The sequence below is a fragment of the Ailuropoda melanoleuca genome, chromosome 14 (assembly GCF_002007445.2).
Source record: "Ailuropoda melanoleuca isolate Jingjing chromosome 14, ASM200744v2, whole genome shotgun sequence".
Lineage (NCBI taxonomy): Eukaryota > Metazoa > Chordata > Mammalia > Carnivora > Ursidae > Ailuropoda > Ailuropoda melanoleuca.
In genome coordinates, this window is record NC_048231.1 from 38,148,637 (window position 1) to 38,172,541 (window position 23,905).

The following is a 23,905-nucleotide window of genomic DNA, read 5'->3' on the forward strand; positions in this document are numbered from 1 at the left end:
TCAGCTGATCAATTTAAGAATCAAAGTGCAAATACTACAAAGTAAAAATGAAGAGCATGGAGGATATGCACTTTTAATATACATGGTGAGGCAATAAATACCATTCAAAGGTATTGAATATCCTGAATTCCATTAAGAAAAATAAATGGTTCGTGTGCCTCTTTAGTGCACGGTAACAGAGAAGTTCTTATTCTAGGCCAGTAGCAAGTGAGATATTAATGCATTTTTTAAAATAGAAGATTAAGCATGATTGCAAATTAATGTATTTCCACATGATTGATTCCATGTAAAGTGGAATGTCCAGAACACGGGAGGTAACGTTTCAGTCTTGTTCTCATCTACTTTGCTTTGTGCTTCTCAGAAAGAATACACCTGACCCGGGGTAAGCATCCCCCATGTTCAGGCGCTCCAGCCTTGCCTCTCTGTGTGGGAGCATGAAGCCCAATGTGCGTAATAATCAAAGTTTTTGTCTTGGTTTGGAGGGTTTCTTTGGGGTATCACTATAATTATTTAAAAAGTATTCAGTATAAGATAAAAGACCAACCATGGTCCAAGGACTGAGTTGGAACTGCATGAAGCATTATGTTGACCAATCTACCTTTACCATAAGGAGGGTAGTTAATGAAGAAGTTTGTTTATTTAGGCAATGATTTGAAAGAAAAATGGTAGAAATACTGAAGGCTTTTGTCTTTGCATTTTTGCAATTCATAAATATTTGTTTAATTTACTGTTAGTAGATTGGTGAATTAATGGATGAGAGTAAAGGAAAAGAGGGCCAATCCTGGACCAATGATGACAGCTGGTGGCGGATGAGTCCTATACGATGAATGCTACGTGTCTGGAAGTCTGAGGTCCAACATAACGATCCTGTGGATCAATGAGAGAAATATACTGGATAACATTCTTATGATTTTGGATTTATGGATTTCTATATTATTAACGTACATGGATCAATGATAGAACGAATAAAAAATCTATAAAGAAATTAAAAAAGGATGAAGCCTTATCAACTACCAATATATTTGGCGAGACAAGAAATCTTTTTGAGGTAACCTAAAGAAACTGAGGCAGGTTGTGAAATTAATGGACCAAAGGTGTTATCTCTTTTTGTAAGGATCACATAGACACACTGATAAGCGATATCCAGTTTTGTAAGCCTGGGTCGTTCTTGAGTTGAGGATGTTAATTTTGTAATATATACGTTTATATTTTCATATGTATACATGTTGTGAAAACTTAATTAGCACCACGTAGCTGGAAAAATGAAATGAGGAAAACAAGGGCTAATAGGGAAGAAGTTTTAATTTTTAATTATCTGCTCTGTGTTAACACTCCTCAGAATCGACACACTCCATTTGCTGTAAACATTTCCCATGGTCAAAAGGTCTGTGATTTCCTGCATGTTCTGAGCATAGAGATGAATGTGAGTAAATGTTCTTGTATTTGCTTAAAAGTTTTTTAAATAAGGTATCCACTGCAGTGTTGAAAGTGTGAAATACAATTTAAAACCCTCAACACAGGAACCTTTAAATATGGCATATAACACTTGCTAATGCATATGTGAGGTATGGCTGACCACTGGTGTAAGACGTGAAACAGCGTGGCAGATGATCCTATAGGCAGTGGTAGAATATTCGTTGCTCTTATTGGGTTTTTTTGAATCACAGGGTTTTACAAATTAACATTAGTCAACTAAGGAATTAGTGATGTAATATACAAGAGAATGAAGAAAACAAGACCCAGATTTGGACCGTGATGACAGTTGGTGGCGTATGAGTCATGGATGATGAATATTTCGTGTCTGAAACTCTGAGGTCCAATAAAAAAAAAAGAAATATAGTCTGTTGCCTCTCTTTGCAGTAATCCTATGGACAGATGTTAGGGAAAGAAAAAGGAACAATTGCTTGGTTCATTTTCATGAATTTTGATTGTACTGTAACAAATGGTTCAAAGAAGAATCAATATGCAAGTATAGATAAGAGGGTGAAGCATGTCTACTCCTAATAAAAATTATGAACAATTTTTGAATATACTGGAGTTTTTAAGAAATGTAAATGGTTCAAGTGTCTTACCTCTTTGGCCAAGAAGGGTACAGACAGTAAATAACAGCCAAAATTCTTACGCTTGGTCTGTGTCAAGTTCGATATTGTTTGTTCAGAGAAAATTAATAAATATGTCCCCGATGTGCTGTCTCCCTAAGTGACAGACAATTGAAGGTAAAATCAGTGCGTCAGTGGAGTGTGTCTCCATCCTGTTAACCATTTGCTCTGCTCCGTGCTCCTCAGAATGGATATGCTCCAGCAGCTGTAAGCACTGCCATCATTACGTGCTGTCTGGTTGCATCTGTGAGTTTGGAGCGTAGAGACCAACGTGAGTAGTAGCCAAAGTTTTCATCTTCTTCTTCTTGTGTGTGTGTGTGTGTTTTAAAAGGTATTCACTATATCGTTAAAAAGTATGAAATATAATCAACTAAGGACAACTGTAGCCCAGTGACAAATATGGAATTGATTATATTGATTAATAGGGGTTAATTATATTGATTAATGCATTTATGTAAAACATTAAAATTAATGAGAGTGATACATGGATGTCAGAATGATCCTAGGGAAAGATTAGAGATATCAAGGCTCTTGTTATGTTGTCATGAATAGTAGCATCTTAAAATTATTTTAGTGAATTAATGAATTAGTCAATAAACAATGTGGCGCTGAGTAGAGAAAAAAGGGATCAATGATGACCACTGGTGGCGTATGAGTCATATACGATGAATACGTGTCTGAAACTCTGAGGTCCAACAGAAAAGCAGTCCAATGCACTGCCTCATGTGAATTGATCCTGTAGACAGATGTCAAGAATGTAGAAGGATCCTGTTTTGGGTTCATGTTCATGCATTCTCTATTTTTATAATTGGATCAATGAGATGATCAACAAATAACATATAAATAAAGATTAAGGTCATAAAGCATTGGCCAATTATAAAAATATGCAGTGAGACAAGAAATACTATTAATGTGTATTGAGAACACACTCCTGTCCGTTAGGAAATAAATGATACAAACAAAGATGTTGCCTGTTCTGCGAAGGACTGCGTAGGCAGTGTTAAATAGTAATAGGCAATGTTCACATTCTGTGTCAGTAGCAAGATCATTATTGTTCATTTATTAGGAGACATTAAATAAACAGTTCCCCCAGTTGCAAGTTCTCTAAGTGACTGACTAGATGAGAGGTGGGGTGCAAGGACCAATTGAGATAAGGTGTAAAGCTTTTTGTTTTCATCTGCTCTACTCTGTTCTCTGCAGAATGGACACACTCATGCCAATTTAAGCATTCTTCCATGATTACAAGCTCTATGGCTGCATCTATGTGTTGGAGAACAGAGATCAATGTGAGTAATAGTCAATGCTCTTGTCTCAGTTTGAGTAGTTAGTTTAAGGGTATTCACTGTATTGTTAAAAAATGTGAAATGTAATAAACGAATGCCAACTGTGGTCCCCAAATGAGCTAACATGAAGCATTGTGTTTATTAATCCATGTACAGAGCATTGAGGTCAGTTAATGAAAGAAGTGAATTGATGGGGGAAATGATTCTACCGACAGATGTTACGCGTTAGTCACTGCCACCCATGCACTAATGGTAAAGTAAGAGGTTAAAATGAGCATGTTGGCTAATCTGTACATTCTACTCCAAGGTCAGTTAGCCAAGTAGATCTAGACTGTTGGCCTGTAGAAAATGATTTTATGTACAGATGTTAGGGATATTAAAGTCACTTTTCAAAGCCTCGTGGGCATTTTTTATTATTAGTGAATTAATGAATTAATCTTTAAACAAAATTATGGTTCAATGAAGAAAAAGAGGATGAAATCTGGACCAATACTGATGACCAGTAGCATAAGAGGCAAGGATGAATAAGGCTTACCTACAACTTTGGCATCCAACACAAAAAGAAATCTAGTCTATTGCTTCTGTTACAAATGGTCCTACAAGCAGTTGTTAGAGCTATCCCATAATTTTATTCATTGGCTTTTGAGTTTCACAAGTATTGTTATTAAAAATTAAGCGATGTAATAATAACTAAAAATATGTATGAGTAAATGAAAAATAGGGCCAAACGTGGAATAACTATAGCATATGTAGTGAAATTAACATCATTACGAATTCATTTCTAAGAAATGAAAGTCCATTAAAAATATATTAAGGTGTTTATACCTCATTAGAAGGGATGTAGGGACAGATGTATATGGTTGTCCATATTCATGTTCTGTGCTGTCTCTGGGATGCAGCTGTTTTTGTTTTTTTTTTTTCATTTGAGAAATTGGGGAAAAGTTTATATAATGTAATCAACTAACTATATTAAAGAGGGTCAAGCCTGTACCAGTGACAAAATTGAGTCATATAACAAGTTATGACCAATCCAGTTCGCTTCACTGCGCTCTATTGGTAATCATTCCACAATGTATATGTAAATCAAAAGTCAAATATACAACTACATTTATCAATAATTTGTCAGTAAAGTTGGGAAGGAAGTATATAGTCCTTTGTCATTTATGATAGTGAGCAACTGGACACAGTTTTTATTAATTAGTGTTATAATCTTGACTTTGTGTACAACAGTGTGCATTTTATCATTATAAGTTAATAAATAAGTTAACAAGTGAATACAGTAAAAGGGGACAAAGCTCATGGCCAGTGATGAGCACATGGTGATGCATGATCCAGCAGTTCTACTCATGTTTTGTCCCTCCTAAGATGCAAATCTCAGCTCCCTGCAGGTCGAGTCAGGAGAACTACACAGATAGATATACAATAGCATTTCTATTCTGGGTTTCTGGGAAGTTGTTTTCATTTTAAAAAAGTGACTGGTTGTCAACTTTTTATGAGTTAAAGATTGAATGAATGAATATTAAAGCTATTGATAAATATTTAGGGGCATAAATAAAATCAAGGAATACCAAATATGGGTCTATGATGGAGCTGTATGGCAAGGTTTATGACGTAACCAGTTTCAGTACAGCTTTTTTTTTTTAAAGGTTTGAGGATTTTCATTCACTCTCTTAAGTATCTAATTTTTCATCTTAGGTTGGCACCACATTTATGATCTAAGTTTTTAAATCAATGAAACAACTCAGAGAGAGATGTAAGTTGCAGTCTTTGGATGGGGAGTGGATAGTGGGCTCATGGTTATACTTACATCTTTAAAGAATATAAGTTAAATGAAAAATTACGGAGGTTCCTCAAAAGATTAAAAATACAACTACCCTATGATCCAGCAATTGTACTACTAGGTGTTTACCCAAAGGACACAGAAATGCTGATTCGAAGAGGTACATGCACCCTGATGTTTACGGCAGCGTTATCTACACTAGCCGAAGTGTGGAGAGAGATGAAATGTATGTATATGTATATATATATATATATATACATATACATACATTTATATATTTTTGATGGCTGAGTAATATTCCATTATATATTATGGAATATTACTCAGCCATTAAAAGAATGAAATCTTGCCATTTGCAGTGACATGGATAGGGCTTGAGTGTATAACACTAAGCAAAATAAGTCAGTCAGAGAAAGACAAATACCATAGGATTTCACTCATATTGGAATTTAAGAAAGGAAACAGGTGAACATGGGGGAAAAAAGGAGAGAGGCAAACCATAAAACAGGCTCTTAACTCTGGAAGACAAACTGAGGGTTGCTAGACGGAAAGTGGGTGGGGAAATGGGCTAAATAGGGGATGGGTATTAAGGAAGGCACTTGTGATGAGCACTGGGTGTTATATGTGATGAATCAGTAAATTCTACTCCTGAAAGTAATATTACACTATATGCTAACTAACTGGAATTTAAATAAAAACTTGAAAAAAAAAAAAGAGCCAAGCAAGGACCCATGATGTGAATGGAGTGCATTCTGAATGTGTCTTGTGATTAATTCATTTCTTCATTACTGAAATTCATTTCAAAAGGAAATTTGGTATATTACGTCTGCAGGAATAACGCTATAGCCAAACTTCAGTAATGTGCAAGAATCTAATTATGTGGTTTAAGTGGCTCCTGGGAGAGAATAAATTAAAAAACCATTAGATGATAGATAAGTAGATTGATGATAGATAAGTAGATAGATAAATAGATAAATGATGGTAGGTAGATAGATAAAGTAATTAATGCTGGATTAATTAAGAAAAAATTGTGAGGTTGAACTTTTTGTTTATACAATTAGGAAATCTTGCAGTGTATTAAGAAATCAGTAGGTTACAGGTGTTACTGCTCTGGGGTAGCTGACTGTAGAGCAGTGGTTCTCAAACTTGAGTGAGCACCACCATCCCCTGAAAGCTGGTTAAGCTGTAGATTGCTGGCCCCATCCTCAGCATTTCTTTGATTATATTTAATACTTTTTAAAAAGTTTTTATTTCAATCCCATTTAGTTAGCGTACTGGTGTTTCCGGTGTACAATCCAGTGACTCAACACTTGCGTGTAACACCCAGCACTCATCACAAGCACACTCCTTCATCCCCGTCACCTGTTTCCCCCCTCCGACCCACCTCCACTAGTTGGGATGATGTTAAAAATAGATCAAGTCCGTGTCATTCATTTTTATAGCTCTTTAAATTTCTATTTCAGCTTTTCCCTAGACATTCCTTAACTCATAAAGATGTAAACTACCTTTATTATGAGGAAGAAGCACATAGGAGATGTAAGTGGTAGTCAGTGGTTTAGTTCTGATGCAAGTGGTGACTCTAAAGAAAAAGAATATACAGATCAGCGGAAAAAGGGCAAACTGTGGACCAGGGATGTGAACGGAATGCATTCTGAACTTTATTTTATGATCAAAACACCTAGGGCCTACGGAGGTCCATTACAAAAAGGGATTTAAGTGTTTATATCTGTGGGACTGAACCTGTGGATTTCAGAAATATTCAAGGATCATGTTCTTAGCCTTTGGTGCTTCATGGATTTTGATTTTATTATCATAATGAATAAATGAGAGAAACAAATATGTCAGTGCATAAAGATGAAAAGGGTGAAGCATATCCAACTACGAAAATATGTGGTGAGGCGAGAATTACTATTAATATAACTTGGAACAAGTGAAATTGATTAATAAATGGATCAGGGGTTTATATTTTGGGATAAGGATGATAATATGTGTGCTTGCTTTTTTGGGGGGTTTTATTTAAAATCATGTTAGTTAACATACAGTGTATTATTAATTTCAGTGTACAATTTAGTGATTCATCTGTTGCATATAACACCCAGTGCTCATTACATCAAAGTGCCCTCCTTAATGTTCATCACCCAGTTACTCCATCCCCCTACCCACCTCCCCTCCAGTAACCCTCAGCTTATTCTCCATAGTTAAGGGAGATGGTGTATGAGTCATGGACAATGGAAAATAAGTATCTAAATCTCTGAGATCCAACACAATGCATAATTAGTCCAATCCCTCTTTTGGAAATGATCTTATGGGCAGATGTCAGAAATATATAAAGGTCATGCTCTCATTTTGGCTTTATGGATTTAAAATTATTACCACCAATGGATCAACGTTAGAACCATTTAAGAAATGTAAGTAAATAGAAAATGAAGCCAATTATGAACATTCGTTGTGAGGCAGGACATATTATTAATAAAAAAAACACCAGTGCCCATTAAGAAACAAAGGGATCAAGTATGTTACTTCTTTGGCTAAGAATTATGTAGACATAGGTAATTAAAAGTCAATTATTTTTAAATTCTGAAATCAGTTCCAAATTCAAGTTTCTTCCCTTTGTTTGTAGGGAAGAAAAATAATGAAAAATTAACACGTATGCAAAACATTCAGTAAATGACATGTGGAAAGGCATGGTAAATGTACATAAGGGCTTAATTTTCTTTATCCACTGCTCTGCCCTGTACTCCTCAGAATGGACGCACTTGAGCTGATGGAAGCATCTTCCATGGTCATGAGTTCTGTGCCTGCTTTATGCATTAGGTGCATAGAGACCAACGTGAGTAATACTCAGAGTTCTCGGGTTGAGTTGGGTGGTTGTCTTAAGAATATCCACTGTATCATTAGTGTGAATTAATAAAGAACTTAGAAGTGAACAAAGGGAAAGAGGACCAGTCCTGGACCGATGATGACGACTGGTGGCGTATGAGTCATGGATGATGATGAATGACATGTGTCTGAAACTCTGAGGTCCATCCAAACACTACAGGGCAACCTCTTTGTTTGAGAGGATGCTGTAGGCAGAAGTCAGGAATACAGACAGATCTTGTTTTTGGTCTCTGTGTTTGTTCGTGCATTTTCATCTGCGATTATAATTGGAGCATTGAAATAGTCACTAAACAAATATATATATAAATATAACTAAAGAAAGAGGAATATGGGAAAGCATGCTCTAATTATAAAAATATGTGGTAAGGCAAGAAATAGTATTAATAAATTTGAAAAGCGTGTGAAGTCCGAAGACGTATAAATGGGTATATGACTTAAATCTTTGGCTGAGGATGATATAGACAAAATAAATGAGAGTCGATGTTCATTTTCTGGGCTGGGGACAAGGTCTAAGTTGTTCATTTTCTTAAGAGAAAATGAAATAAATATAGTATACACCTAATTAATGATTGCCTAAATCACTGAAAAGGGAATTGCGGAAGCAAGGATCCCTGAAGATGAGGTCGCACTTTGTTACCATCCTCTCTGCTCTCTGCTCCTCAGAATGGGCACACTCAAGCTCCTTGAAGCATCTGCACATGTTGGAGCTCTGTGAGGTTGCATCTTTGTCTTAGGAGCATAGAGAACAATGTGAGTAATGGTCAGTGTTCTTATCTTGGATGGAATGTTTTGTTTTGTTTTAATGACTCTATTATTAAAAAGTGTTTGATACAATTAAGAAGCCCAAACATACCAATTTCAAATATCGTTGTGAGCCAGTATGATGTTAATCCATATGTGAAACACTGAGTTCAGTTAATGAAAGAGTTTGTCTTCAGTGGAAATAATTGTATGGATAGATGTTAGGGATAGTCAAGGATTTTGTGATTTTTTTTTTTTTTTTGGTGACTTATGTTTACTTCTGTATGAGGCAATTAATCAATAAACAGTTGCAGATGACAATAGAAAAAAGAGCCAGTCCTGGACCAGGGGTGCTGACTGATGGCAGAGGAATCATGTGGTGAGTACTATGTGTCTGGAACTCTGAGGTCCACCGCAAAACAAATCCATTCCATGTGGTTGAAATGGTGCTATACAGATGTCAGGATATACAAGGGTCTTCTTTTTGGTCTTGGTTTTTATTCATTTTCATTCTACAGATATAATTGGATCAGTGAAAATAGCAATAAACATATTACAAATAGATGATGGGAGTAAATCATTGTCCAGTTGTAAAAATATTTGGTGAGGTACGAAGTACAATTAATACATATTGCAAACACTGACAGTTAATGAAAATAAATGGTGTAAGCATGTTGTCCTTTGCTGAGTATGACATAGGCAGTAATGCGTAGTCATTGTTTATTCTTTGTCAATGGCCGTATTGATGTGATTTGGTCCCTTAAGAGAAAATAAAATAGACATGATCACAACTTACTAATTTCCTAGATGGCCGAATAAATAAAGGTGGAATTAAGGGCCAATGGAGAGAATGTCTCAATCTTTTTGTTGTTGTTGTTCTTCTTCCCCTTCTGTACTCCACAGAACGGATGTATTCCAGGTGATTTAAGATCTTCCATGGCCAGGAGCTCTCTGGTTTTCGGAGCATGAAGACCAGTGTGAGTAATAGTCAATGTTCTTCTTGGCTCAATTATTGTTTTAAAAAACATTTTCAATGTATTATTATAAATTTATATATACATATCATATAAATCATAAATATATATATATATCGTATAGAAATGAATGAAATTTTGCCATCTGGAATGACATGGATGGAGCTAGAGTGTATTATGCTGAGTGAAATAAGTCAGTCAGAGAAAGACAAACACCATATGATTTCACTCATAAGTGGAATTTAAGAAAAAAAGCAAAGGGGAAAGAGAGAGAAGGGCAAACCAAGAAACAGACTCTTAACTCCAGACAAACAAATGATAACTAATGGGGAATTGGTGGGGGTGAGGGGATATTACCAGGTGATGGGCATTAAGGAGCGCACTTGTGATGAGGACTGGGTATTGTATGCAAGTGTTGAATCACTACATTGTACACCTGAAACTAATATAACATAGCATGTTAACTAACCGGAATTGAAGTAAAAACTTAAAAAAGTATTAAATATAATCAAAAAAGATGAGATATGCCAGTGTTAAGTATCAGATTAATATGAAGCACTGTGTTGATTAATGCACATATAAAACACTAAGCTGAGTCAATGAAAGAGATTTGGTCTCAGTGGAAATGATTGTGTATATGGATGTTAGAGATACTAAAGAATCTTACTTTTGTTTTTTTCATATGATTTATGTATATTTCTTTATTAATGAATTAAATGGTGAACCAATGTAGGTGGTCATGGAGAAAGAAAGCCAGTCCTGGACCACCAGTGATGATGGGTGGGATATGAGTCATATATGATAGACACATTTTCTGGAGCTCTGAGGTCAAATGCAAATGGAATCTGGTCCACTCTCCTTTATGAAGGGAACCTATGGATGGATGTCAGGAATATATAAGGATTTAGTTCTTGGCCTTTGAGTTCATGAAGCTTTAAAATATTATTATAAATGTATCAATGGAAGAATAAGTAAACATGGATAAATGAAGCTTTGTTCATAAGTAAAATAAAATACATACTAAGGAAAAAATGTATTAGTGTAAAGGAATGGATAAAAAAAAAGGACCAAGTGTATTTCATATTCGACTAAGGGTGATTTAGACAGTGATAGGTAATAGTTATTGCTCTCAGGTATCAATTTGAGGTTTATTTTATTAAGGGAAAAATAAATAAGTATTACCAAAAATTAATAAATGCCCAAATGACTATCCAAATGAGTGGTGGAAAATACAGAGAAAATGACTCAATCTTTTATCATATTGGCTACTTGTATCGTATTTTATCAGATCTTCAGAGTGCATGCACTGGTTTTTAGCATCCATGGTGATTAAAATTGTTATCTTTGTGTTAGAAAAGAGACAGAGGTAGATAATTGTCAAAGACCTTACCTTGTTTTGGGTGATTTGTTTAAGAGCATTCATGGTATCATTTAAAAGTAATAAATCAAAGAAAAAGTTAACTATGGCCTGATGAGAAATATGATATGAAATATTAATGTTGATTCACTGATAATATGCAAAGTTGAGGTCAACTAATGAAAGATGTAATCTGTGTGGTACATGATTCTGCAGATAGAAGTTAGGCTTATTCAGGGGTCTTTTTTTGTGATTTTATGAATCATTTATTGATTTTTATTATCAATGAAATAACAATTTAATTGTTACAAATGTAGAAACAATTGAAGAAAAGGAGGCCCAAACATAGACCAATGATGAGAACTGGTGGCATAGGAATCCTATGGGGTTGAGTGCTACACGTCTGTAATTCTGAGTCCACACAAAACAAAATCTAGCCTATTTTCTGTTGTAAATGACACCATGGGTCAATGTAGAAACAGGCAAAGCTCATATTCTTAGTTTGGGTTCATATACTTAGATTATTATTAGGAAGGAATCAGTAATCAAAGCATTAAAAATGTAAAAAAAACCCAGATAAATAGGGTGAAGCGTTGTCCAGCTAGGAATATATGTGGCCACATATAAAAAAATGAGCAAAAGTGCTTATTAAGCAATAAACAGAATAAGCATTTTTGCCTTTTTGCTTAAGAATTATGGAGGCACTGATAAGTAAGAGCTGTTATTATTGTTATTAATCAGTCTCAAATTTAAGCTTTCCTTTAGATAAAGGAAAAAATACCACATTATGAAAAATTAATGTGGGCCTAAATGAATAAATGAAATGCAGTAAAGAAGGATCAATGGAGACTGGATCTGAAATTTTCTATTGTCTGCTCTACTCTGTACTCCTTAGAATGGACCTGTCAAGCAGATTTAAGGATTCTTCTTCGGTCACAAAATCTCGGGTTGCATTCACGTGTTAGGAACAGGAGACCATGTGAGTAATAGTCGAAGTTTTGGTCTTAGTTTCAGTACTTTGTTTAACAGTATTCAGTGCGTTATTGAAAACTGTGGAGTATAATCAGTGGAATCCAAATAGCCCACTGACCAATAAGGGATTAATATGAAGCATTATATTGATTAATGCATATAATATGGATTGATAATTAATGGAGGTGATAAAGATATGAGAATGGGTCTAAATAGATATTTGGGATTTCTAGGCTCTTTGTTTCTGTGAATAATCATTTTTAAAATTATAAACTGAATTATGAATTGATCAATAAATAATGTAGAAACAAAAGGTGAAAAAGAGGGACTATAATGGATCAATGATGACCACTGGTGGCGTATGAGTCGTGTACGATGAATACGTGTCTGGAACTCTGAGGTCCAGCACAGGTGGAATCTACTCCATTGTCCCTGTTTGATGTGGTCTAGAGGCAAAGGCCAGAAATATATAAAGACTATGGTTTTGGTCATATGTTCATGAATTTTCTTCCTATTTTTATAATTGGATCAGTGAAATTACTAATACACAAATGTGTAAATGAATTTAAATGAAGAAGATGAAGCCTTGTCCAACTATGAAAATAGGTGGTTAGGCAAAAATTACTATAATATAGTAATGTATTCATTATATTGAAAAGACTGATATCCATTAGGAAAGAGATGGTATAAGGGTGTTGTCTCTTTGGCTAAGGTTGATTGTATAGACCGTATTAAGTATAGTGTTCAGATTCTTTGGAAGGGGCAAGATGGATATTATTTGTTTAGTTAATAGAAAATAAACTATACATTATCCCAAGTCAATAGCTACCTAAATGACTGACTGAATGAAAGGTGGAATACAGGGATGAATAAAATATGATCTCAATCTTTTATCCCCTGCTCTGTCTGATACTCCTTAGAATGGTCACCCTCGGCTGATTGAAGCAATCCACATAGTCATGAGCTCTGTGGTTGCATCTTTGTGTGAAGAGCATGGAGCACAATATGAGTAATAGTCAAAATTCTTTTCTTAGTTTTGTGGTTTTACAAAAAGGTTTTCACTGCATTATTAAAAAATTGTGAAGTATGGAGCGCTGGGTATTATACACAAACAGTGAATCATGGAACCCTATATCAAAAACTAATGTACTGTATGGTGACTAACATAACATAATAAAATCTAAAAAATTATGAAATATAATTTATGATTGCCAGCCATGGCCAAATAATTAGAATCAGATTAATATGAAGCATTGTGTTAATTAACCTATATAGGAAACGTTGAGGTCAATTAATGAATGATATATATTGTCAGTGGGAATTATCTGTAGATAGATGTTAGAGATGCTCAGGGATTTGTTTTGAGTTTTTGTGACTCCTAAAAATATTTTATTATTAGCGTATTGATGAATTAATAAAAACATGTAGACGTGATGGAAGATAATGAGGGACATACCGGATAAATGATGACAAGTGGTGGCATATGGGTCCTGGATGATGAACACCACGGGTCAGGAACTGAGGGGTCCAACACAAAAGAAATCTAGTCCTTTATCCCATTTTCAGTGACCCTCTAGAGGGAGGTCAGGCATACATGAGGGTCACGGACTTGGTCTTTGTGTACATGAATGTTGTAAAGTATTGTCATACGAAATAAATAGCATAAATATATAAATGAATAAATACAAAGAGGGTAAAGCATTGTTCATTGCTATAGTATGTAATATGTAAAATGATATTACTGAATCAGAATGGAAAATAAAAGATTCACTTGTATATGTCTGAGTAAGAATGATGTGGAGAGTAAGTAGTGGTTACTGAGTCAGTTACAACTTTGACATTTGATTTATTAAGGGGAAAATTACAATAACTGCATAAATGCCAAAATGACTGCAAGTGAATAGTGGGGTATATGAATCAATGGAGAGAATATCTCAATATTTTTATCATCTTGTCTGCTTGTTACTCTTCAGAACGGATGCTTGAGCTGATTTCAGCTTCTTTTTTTTTTTTTTAAGATTTTATTTATTTATGTGACAGAGAGACAGCCAGCGAGAGACAGAACACAGCAGGGGGAGTGGGAGAGGAAGAAGCAGGCTCCCAGTGGAGGAGCCCGATGTGGGACTCGATCCCGGAACATGGGAATCATGCCCTGAGCCAAAGGCAGATTTTTAACGACTGCGCTACCCAGGCGCCCCTGATTTCAGCTTCTGCCATGATCATGATTGTGATGCTCCCTTTGAGTATGGAAAGAGACGAAGGCAAATAATGGTCAAAATAAATATCTTGGAATGGGACATATGTTTAAGGGTAATCATTGTATCACTAAGAAAAATTAGTAAAAAATTAACCGTGTTCTCGTGATAAATGTGATAAGAAACATTATGTTGATTAATCAGTAATGTTCAGGTTGGAGGTGATGCAGTCCATTTGGATACTGATTCTGTAAACTGATGTTAGGGATATTCAAGGATCTTATTTTTGGGTTCCTGTGAACCATGTATTATTTTTATAATTATCAATGAGTTAATGATTTAATTGATACAGACGTAGAACTAAGAAGAGACTGAGTCCCGGACCTGTGATGATAACCAGTGGCATGGGAGTCATGGACGATGAAACTATGTGTCTGAAACTCTGAGGTCCAACACAGAACATAATTTGGTCTGCTCCTTCTGTTGAAATTGATTCTACAGAGAGCTGTCAGGAATAAGGTCATATTCCTGAATTGTTTCATAGATACAGACTTTTTAGTGGATCAGTGATAGAACCATCAAGCAAATAAAAATAGATAAGGAAGAATAGGGTGAGGAATCGTCCAAATATCAACCCAAGTAGCAAGGCAGAATATACTATTGCTAAGAATTGAAAGCGCTGTGATGCCCATTAAGAAATAAATGGATCAGGGGCGCCTGGGTGACTCAGTCGTTGGGTGTCTGCCTTCAGCTCAGGGCGTGATCCCGGCGTTCAGGGATTGAGCCCCGCATCAGGCTCCTCTGCTGGGAGCCTGCTTCTTCCTCTCCCACTCCCCCTCCTTGTGCTCCCCCTCTCACTGGCCGTCTCTCTCTCTCTGTCAAATAAATAAGTAAAATCTTTAAAAAAAAAAAAGAAATAAGTGGATCGGTGGATCATCTCTTTGACCCTGGTTCTGTAGGCATGCCTGAGTACGAATCACTGTAATTGTTCTTCCTCAGACCAAAGATTGGATTTTTATAGGACGACAATACATATATAAAGAAACAATAATAAATACCTAAATACTGCGTAAATGAAATGCAGAAAGCAAGGATCAGTGCGGATTAGGTTTCAATTTTTTTTTAATCATCTGCTCTGTTCTCTACTCCTCAGGATGAACTCACTGGAGATGATTCAGTGCCTTCCATGGGCACAAGTTCAGTGGTTTCCTCTATAAAATAGGAGGATGGAGATTAATGTGAGTAACAGTTGAAGTTTCGTCTCAGTTTAAGTGGATTTTTTAAAGGTTATTCACTGTGTTATTAAAATGTGTAAAATATAATTTAAGAAGGCAGCTGGATCTCAGTGTTAAATATGGAATGTATGAAACACATTGATTAATGCAAGTATGAAAGCTGAGGATGATAATGAGAGTTATATTGATGTGAGATTAATCCTGTGTATAGATTTGAGACAGTCTCTTTTTTTTTTGAATTGTGCTGCTTAAACATTATTAGTGAATTAATGATTTGATCAATAAACAAATAGAAATCTATGTAGAAAAAGAAGGACGATATTGGATCGATGATGACCACTGGTGGCGTATGAGTCGTGTACGATGAATACGTGTCTGGAACTCTGAGGTCCAATATAAAATTGGTCTAGTCCATTCCCAGTGTTTGCAGTCATCCTATAGACAGATATCAGGAATAAATGAAGGGTTTGCTGTTGGTCTTGGTGTTTATGCATTTTTATTTTATTATTACAATTGGATAAGTGTGAGAATCTATAAATAAAAATTTAAAGAAAGATGAATAGAGTAAAGCATTGTTCAATTATCAAATGATGTGGTGAGGCACAAACACTATTAAACTACTATGGAAACCCTGAAGTTCAGTTAGAAATGAATCATATCTGACTGTTACCTCTTAGGGTAAGAATGATGTAGACAGGGTAAGTTACAGACAATGTTCATATTCTGGCTCAGTGACAAGATTGAAGTTGTTTGTTTTCTTAACAGACTAAATAAATATGCCAAATTAATGATTGCCTAGAGAGCTCTGTGAATGTTGAAGCTGGTATCAATGGAGAGAAAGTCTCAACCATTTTTATCACCTGCTTTGCTTTGTCTTCCTTAGAAGAGACACTGGACCTGATTTAAAGATTCTTCCTTGATCCTGACCTCTGAGGTTGCATCTGTTTTAGGAGCCTGGAGACCGGTGTAAGCTTAATCACATTTCTTCTCTTGATTTGGGTTTTTTGTCTAAGGGTATTTACTATAGCAATCCAGTATTTGAAATACAATCAAAGAGGGCAGTCTTTATCCTATTGATAAATGAGATTTATAGGAAGCATGATACAGATTAATGCATGTATGAAAAACTGATAAAAGACAGAGATATAATGATGTAAAAATGGATCTAGAAGCATATTAGGGATATCAAGACCTTATTGGGGTTTGTAAATAATGGAATTTAAATATTATAATTAGTGAATTAATAAATTAGTCAATGAACAATATCGAAATGAATGAAGAGAAAGCCGTCTTTTCTGGATCAGTGATGATAACTGCCGGCGTATGAATCATGGATGATGAATGATACATGTCTGGAACTCTGAGGTCCAGCACAAACGTGATGTGTGCCTTCTCTTCGTGCATTTCCATTTTTTAATATAATTGAACCATGAAAGAATCAATAGACAAAAATATGGATCAGTTGAGAGAAAGTCTCAATCTTTTTATCACTTTTTGTCTTTGGTACTTTTCAGAATAGAAGCTCGAGGTGATTTCCACCTGTATTGTGATCAGGGTCACCGTATTTCCCTTCTATAAGAAAGAGACCAGCGTGAGTAATGGTCAAAGTTCTTTTCTTGGTTTGGGTCCTTTGTTTAAGGGCTTTCATGGTATTATTAAAATGTAATAGGGGCACCTGGGTGGCTCAGTCAGTTAAGCGTCTGCCTTTGGCTGAGGTCATGATCTCGGGGTCCTGGGATTGAGCCCCGGGTCGGGCTCCCTGCTCAGTGGAGAGCCTGCTTCTCTCTCTTCCTCGGCTGCTTCCCCTGCTTGTGTGCTCGCTTATGTGCACGCTCTCCCTCTCTGTCAAATAAATAAATAAAATCTTTTAAAAAAACCTACTAAATATAAGAAGAAATGAACTATGGCTCAATGATAAATATGATATGAAACATTATATTGATTGATAATATGTAACATTGATATTTATTAGTGAAAGAGATATGATCTATTTTGGCAATGACTCTACAGGAAGAGGTTAGGGATATCCAAGTATCATGTACTTCAGTTTTTGTTAATCCTGTATTGATTATATTATTACCATTGAAGTTATGATTTAATTGATACAAATATACGAACAAATATATGGGTGAATAAACTAACCTCTAATGGAACCAACCAGTGGTGATGACTGGTGGGGGATGAGTCATGGACAGTGGACAGTATGTGTCTGGAACTCTGAGGTGCAATACAATGAGTATCCTATTTTCTCTATTTGATCCTCTGGATAGATGTTAGGAATGTATACAGATTATGGTCTTATTTTGGATGAATTATTCATTTATTTATTTACTTATTTACTTATTTTTATTTTTTTATTTTTTTTATTTTTTATTTTTAAATATTTTATTTATTTATTTGACAGAGACAGAGACAGCCAGTGAGAGAGGGAACACAAGCAGGGGAGTGGGAGAGGAAGAAGCAGGCTCATAGCAGAGGAACCTGATGTGGGGCTCGATCCCATAACGCTGGGATCACGCCCTGAGCTGAAGGCAGACGCCTAACCGCTGTGCCACCCAGACACCCCACTTATTTACTTATTTTTAGAAGGGAGGGGCAGAGGAAGAGGGAGAATCCTAAGCTGGCTCCATGCCCAGCGCAGAGCCTGACGCAGGGCTCGATCCCATGACCCTGAGATCATGACCTGAGCCAAAATCGAAAGATTCGGGCACTTAACAGACTGAGCCACCCAGGCGCCCCTTGGTTGAATATATTTATATTTGTTATTACTAATGGACCATGGATAGAACCATTAAATGAGATTTAAATAATAGATTAAGAAGAAAAGGTGAATTATTATCTAACTATGAACATAAGATGGTGAGGCCAGAAATATGACTAAAATTTGCAAACCCTGATGCCCTTCATGAAATATATGTTAAAAGGGTGTCCCTTCTTTGGCCAAGGATTATATATACGTGAATAATTAAGAGTCAGTTTCATTATTCTGGGTCAATGTCAAGTTTGAAGTTTTCCTTTTAAGAGAAAAAGCTCTACATTATGAAAAATTTATGAATTCCTCAATGACTGAGTAAATTCAATATGGAAGGCAAGAATCAAAAGGGATAAAAATTTTATCATTTTTTCATCATTGACTATGGTTTGTGCTACGCAGAAGGGACACATTCGAGCTGACCAAGCATCATCCTGTGGTGGTGAGCTCTATTGTAGCATCTGTGTGACAGAAGCGTAGAGACCAATGTGAGTTCAGAGTCAGATTTCTTGTCTTTTTTCAGTGATTTTTTCCAAAATATTCAGTGCATTATTCAAAAATTCCATATAGAATCACAGAAGGCTAACTGTAGCTCTGTGATAAATAGTGAATTTTAGAAAACATTATATTGATTAATGCAGGTATGGAAAGTGAGGGTAATTAATGAAGGATACTGATGTGAGAATAAGTTTATATTCAGTATAAGGACAGAAAGACTCATTTCAGTTTTTTGTGAATAATAGGGTTTTAAATTATTAGTAAACCAATGATTTAATAAATATACAAAGAGAATATAACGTAGAAAGAGGGACAATATTGGATCGATGATGACCACTGGTGGCGTATGAGTCCTATACGATGAAAATGTGGAACTCTGAGGTCCAACAGAAAATTAATCTAGTACATTCTCATTATTTGAAGACATCAATAAATAGAAGTCAGGAATATAGTAAGATGTTGTTTTTGATCCTAGTGTTTCTTGCATTTATATGTATCATTACAATTGGATAAATAAGAGATTCTATAAATAAATACATAAATAAAAATGATGAAGGGAGTGAAGCATTGTCTAATTATAAAAAGATGTGATTAGGCAATAATTAAGACTTAATTTATTCATTAATGTATTATTCTTGATTAATAATTAGTACTATTAATATACCATGAAAACCCTGAAATTCAGCTAGAAGCAAGTTGTACATGACTGTTACCTATACAGTGAAGGATGATACAGACAGGATAAGTCACAGATAACGCTCATCGTCTGGGTTAGTGGTAAATTTGAGGCTTGTTTTCTTAAGGGAAAAAAGATACATACACCAAATTAATGGTGGCCCAAATGACTGACTACATGGGAGGGGAAAGGCGAAGACCAATGGAAAGAAGGTCTCAACCTTTCTTATCATTTGATCCTCAGGACAGACAGACACACAACACCTGAGTTAAGGATTCTTCCCTGATTGTGAGCTCCAGGGTCGCATCTCTGTTTTAGGAGTTGGAAGACCAGTGTGAGTAATAACCAAAATTCTTGACTTGGTTTGGGTGGTGGCGTGTCTAAAGGTATTCACTGCAGTAATAAAAAAGATGAAATCAACTCACATGGTCAGCTGTGTCCTAGTGACAAATATGGGGTTAAAATGAAGTATTATATTGATTAAAGCATTTATGAAAAACTGATAAATATAAATATGACAGAGATATAATAATGTGGGAATGGTTCCAGACATATACTAGTTCAATCAAGGCCCTTTGAGTTTTTGTGAATCATACAGTTTTAAAATTATAATTAGTGAATTAATGAAGTAATAAACGATGTAGAAATGAATGAAGAGAAGGCAGTGTTTTCTGGATCAATGATGATAACTGCCAGCGTATGAATCACGGATGATGAATGATACGTGTCTGGAACTCTGAGGTCCAACACAAAAGAAGCGTGGTCTTTCTCTTCATGCGTTTCCATTCTTGATTGTAATTGGATCAGTGAAACGTCAATAAGGAAATGTATTTTAAAAAAGTGAATTGTAGAAACATTGTCCAATTTTAAAAATATGTGGGGAGGCAAGAAGTACAATTAATATAATTTGAAAACACTGAAGTCCAAAGAGAAATAAATGGTACATGACTATCCCCTCTTTGGCTCGGATGATATAGACAGGACAAATGATAGACAATGTTGATGAAGTATGAAGTGGTTCGTTTTTATAAAAGATAATGAAATTAATGTTCTCCAGTAACAATTTCTTAAATGCCTGACTAAATGAAAGATGTAAAGCAAGGGTCAATGGAAGAATGTCTCATTTTTTTCTCATGTTCTCGGTTCGGCACTCTTAAAACAGATGCTCTAGCTGATTTCAGCTTCTGCCCTGATCAGGATTATTACGTTGCCTGCGTTTTAGGAGAGTAAAGCAAGGTGAGTAGTAATTAGAGATTCTGTCTTGGGTTGGGTCATTTTTTTTAAGGGTATTCACAGTATTATTGAAAATTAATAAATACAATCAAGAAGTAAATTATGGCCCGATGATAAATATGATATGAAACATTGATTAATTGGTACTATGTAACGCTGAGATTGATTGATAAGATTGTGTTGGCAATTCTCTATAGGTAAAAGTTAGGAATATTCCAGTTGTTGATTCAAGTGTTTGTCACTCACGTGTTAATCAATGAATTAATGATTGAATTGGTACAAATATAGAAAGGAATGAAGAAAAAGTGGGTCTTTTATGTACCCGTGATAATGACGGGTGCAAGATGAGTTATGCATGATGTTCACCGCTTATCTAGAACGCGGAGGTCCAATTCAATATCGAGTCTTTCTCACTGCTTATTTGATCCGACGGACAGATGTTCAGAAAGCACAAAGATTATGGTTTAACTGGGTTGACAGATTTATGTTTATTATTACAAATGGATCAAGGACAGAACCATTGAAGAATATGAATAGCAGATAAATACAGAAGCGTGAAGCATTGTCCAACTATGAAGACCTGTATTTAGGCAAGAAATATTAATAAAAATTGCAAACACTGACACCCATTAAGAATTAAATGGATCAAGAGTGTCACTTCTTCAGCCAATGGACATTTAGACATGAACAATTTAGAGTCAATTTCATTGTTCTGGGTCAATTTTAATTTTGAGAATTTTTGTTACTATTGTGGTTAAAAGAAAAAAAATCAATGTTATGAAATATTCATAGGTATCTAAATGACTGTGTAAATGAAATGTGGAAAGAAAGAATCAGTGGAAATAAAAGTTTTATTTTACTTTTTTTTTTATCATCGACCGCGCTTTTCATTTCTCGAAATGGACACATTTGAGCTGAATTAAGAAATACTCCATGGTGGCGAGATCTGTGGTTGCGTCTCTGTGTTGGAAGCCCAGAGAACAATGCGAGTAATATCCAGTTTCTTGTCTTGGTCTCAGTGATTCTCTAATTCAGCATACTGAGAGTTCCGTGTAGTAGAGTCACAGGAGGCCACCAGTACCTCAGTGATAAATACTGAAGTTTATGGACCATGATATTGATTAACACATAAATGAATGACAGCATGATTTTAAAAGAGATTCATTGATGTGAGAATGATTCTATTTACAGATTTAGGATATCATGACTTTTCTTGGGCTTTTGTGAATGATAGGGTTTTAATATTATCAGTGGCGATTTAATGAATTATTCAATAGACAATGTAGAAGTGAATGAAGGAAAAGAGGGACAATAATGGATCGATGATGACCACTGGTGGCGTATGAGTCGGATACGATGAATACGTGTCTGGAACTCTGAGGTCCAACAGAAATGGAATCTGGTTTATTGTCCTGTTAGAGGTGATTGTATAGACAGATATCAAGACTATACAAGGATCTTGGGGCGCCTGGGTGGCACAGCGGTTAAGCGTCTCCCTTCGGCTCAGGGAGTGATCCCAGCGTTATGGGATCGAGTCCCGCATCAGGCTCCTCCGCTATGAGCCTGCTTCTTCCTCTCCCACTCCCCCTACTTGTGTTCCCTCTCTCGCTGGCTGTCTCTGTCTCTGTCAAATAAATAAATAAAATCTTTAAAAAAAAAAAAAGACTATACAAGGATCTTGGTTTTGGTCTTTATGTTTATGCATTTTCCTTCAATTTTTATAATTGGATCAATGAAGCAATCAATAAACAAACATACAAATAAATAAAGATGAAAACAGTGAAATCTTGTCCAATTATAAAAATATGTGGTTAGGCAACGAATAGTATTAGTGTATATTTAAAATGCTGATGTCTGTAAGGGAACATGTGGTACAGGACTTGTTCTTTGAGGGTGATATAATGGCTGATAAGTAATAGTCAATGTTCATATTCTTTATTAGTGGCTAGATTGATATTGTTCGTTTACTTATGAGAAAATAAAATATGCATTATTGCAATTAACTGCTTAATAGTTGACTAAATTAAAGATGGGGTGCAAGGACGAGTGAACATAATATCTCAATCCTTTTTTCATCTTGCTGTACTCTGTACTCTTCAGAATGGACACGCGTGAGCTGATTTAACATCTTCCGTGATCCTGAGTTCTGTGGTTGCCTCTATGATAGGAGGATGGGGATTAATGTAAGTAACAGCTGAAATTATTTTCTTGGTTTATGTGTTGTTTTTTAAGTTATTTCACTGTATTATTAAAAAGTACAATATATAATGAAAAGAGGCACTGTATTTCAGTGATAAATATGGGATATATAAACCATTATAATGATTAATCCATGCATACACTGAGGATAATTAATTAAAGAGATATATTGATGTGAAAATTATCTAAGTAGAGATAGAGACATATAAGTTCTTTTTCAATTTTTGTGAATTACAGCATTTAAAATTATTAGTGAATCAATGATTTACTCAATAAACAATTAGAAATGAGTGAAGAAAAAGAGGGATGATATTGGATCAGTAATGACCACTGGTAGCATATGAGTCATATATGATGGATACGTGTCTGGAACTCTGAGGTCCAACAGAATAGAAATCTAGTTTATTCCCATTGTTTGAAGAGATCCTCTGTGGACACATGTCCAGAATATACAGGGTCTTGTTTTTGGTGTTAGTGTTCACGCATTTCCTTTTAATTTTTATAATTAGATCAATTAAATAATCAATAAACCTTAATAAAGAGGAACGTAATGAAGCATTGTCCAATTATAGAAATACGTGATTATGTAAGAAATACTATTAATATTCTATGAAAACTCTGAAGTTTAGTTAGCAGTAAGAGCTACATGACTGTTAACATGGATGGCTAAGGATCCCATAGATAGCATAAGTCATAGACGATGTTCAAGTTCTGGGTCATTGGTAAATCTAAGTTGTTCATTTTCTTAAGAGAAAAAATATTTACACCAAATTAATAGTTGACCAACAATGGATTTAATGAAAGGTTAAAAGCAAGGACCAATAGAGAATGTCTTTACTATTTTTATGATACACTCCGTTTTATACTCCTCAGGATGGACAAATTAGACCTGCTTTAAGGATTCTCCCCTGCTCAAGAGCCCTAGGGTTGTATTTTTGTATTGGGGAGACTGGAGACAAATGTGAGTAATAGTCAAGGTTCTTGTCTTGTTTCTGATGTTTTGCTAAGGATAGTCATTGTATTAATACAAA

General features: G+C 35.3%; 1 long non-coding RNA gene, 12 other non-coding genes and 6 pseudogenes across 13 annotated transcripts in view; all 19 read left to right on the forward strand.

Annotated features, from left to right (window-relative positions):
- The window catches only part of LOC105236835, a 108,176-nt gene that overhangs the window by 61,187 nt on the left and 23,084 nt on the right, over positions 1-23,905 (forward strand). Inside the window, exons 23-39 of the long non-coding RNA XR_002142307.2 lie at positions 362-446; positions 735-1,048; positions 1,340-1,423; positions 2,286-2,370; positions 3,300-3,385; positions 7,908-7,992; positions 8,706-8,792; positions 9,092-9,162; positions 9,687-9,760; positions 12,010-12,093; positions 15,435-15,519; positions 16,400-16,482; positions 17,031-17,107; positions 19,686-19,776; positions 20,605-20,678; positions 22,776-22,858; positions 23,748-23,835. This is a non-coding gene — a long non-coding RNA (uncharacterized LOC105236835). The remainder of the gene's footprint in view (positions 1-361; positions 447-734; positions 1,049-1,339; positions 1,424-2,285; positions 2,371-3,299; positions 3,386-7,907; positions 7,993-8,705; positions 8,793-9,091; positions 9,163-9,686; positions 9,761-12,009; positions 12,094-15,434; positions 15,520-16,399; positions 16,483-17,030; positions 17,108-19,685; positions 19,777-20,604; positions 20,679-22,775; positions 22,859-23,747; positions 23,836-23,905) is intronic.
- On the forward strand, positions 783-857 carry LOC117796162. The gene has a single exon (XR_004620538.1). It is a non-coding gene; the product is annotated as a small nucleolar RNA SNORD113/SNORD114 family (small nucleolar RNA).
- Positions 1,747-1,820, forward strand: LOC117796166. Its single transcript, XR_004620541.1, has one exon. It is a non-coding gene; the product is annotated as a small nucleolar RNA SNORD113/SNORD114 family (small nucleolar RNA).
- LOC117796154 lies at positions 2,724-2,795 on the forward strand (annotated as a pseudogene).
- On the forward strand, positions 8,112-8,189 carry LOC117796163. The gene has a single exon (XR_004620539.1). It is a non-coding gene; the product is annotated as a small nucleolar RNA SNORD113/SNORD114 family (small nucleolar RNA).
- On the forward strand, positions 9,124-9,196 carry LOC117796191. Its single transcript, XR_004620561.1, has one exon. It is a non-coding gene; the product is annotated as a small nucleolar RNA SNORD113/SNORD114 family (small nucleolar RNA).
- Positions 10,518-10,590, forward strand: LOC117796197. The gene has a single exon (XR_004620566.1). It is a non-coding gene; the product is annotated as a small nucleolar RNA SNORD113/SNORD114 family (small nucleolar RNA).
- Positions 11,461-11,535, forward strand: LOC117796198. Its single transcript, XR_004620567.1, has one exon. It is a non-coding gene; the product is annotated as a small nucleolar RNA SNORD113/SNORD114 family (small nucleolar RNA).
- On the forward strand, positions 12,421-12,492 carry LOC117796149 (annotated as a pseudogene).
- LOC117796185 lies at positions 13,543-13,617 on the forward strand. Its single transcript, XR_004620556.1, has one exon. It is a non-coding gene; the product is annotated as a small nucleolar RNA SNORD113/SNORD114 family (small nucleolar RNA).
- On the forward strand, positions 14,661-14,734 carry LOC117796176. Its single transcript, XR_004620547.1, has one exon. It is a non-coding gene; the product is annotated as a small nucleolar RNA SNORD113/SNORD114 family (small nucleolar RNA).
- On the forward strand, positions 15,839-15,910 carry LOC117796147 (annotated as a pseudogene).
- LOC117796165 lies at positions 16,813-16,887 on the forward strand. The gene has a single exon (XR_004620540.1). It is a non-coding gene; the product is annotated as a small nucleolar RNA SNORD113/SNORD114 family (small nucleolar RNA).
- On the forward strand, positions 17,670-17,744 carry LOC117796195. The gene has a single exon (XR_004620564.1). It is a non-coding gene; the product is annotated as a small nucleolar RNA SNORD113/SNORD114 family (small nucleolar RNA).
- On the forward strand, positions 19,086-19,153 carry LOC117796171 (annotated as a pseudogene).
- On the forward strand, positions 20,115-20,189 carry LOC117796167. The gene has a single exon (XR_004620542.1). It is a non-coding gene; the product is annotated as a small nucleolar RNA SNORD113/SNORD114 family (small nucleolar RNA).
- Positions 20,993-21,067, forward strand: LOC117796204. The gene has a single exon (XR_004620569.1). It is a non-coding gene; the product is annotated as a small nucleolar RNA SNORD113/SNORD114 family (small nucleolar RNA).
- LOC117796155 lies at positions 21,991-22,062 on the forward strand (annotated as a pseudogene).
- Positions 23,188-23,259, forward strand: LOC117796160 (annotated as a pseudogene).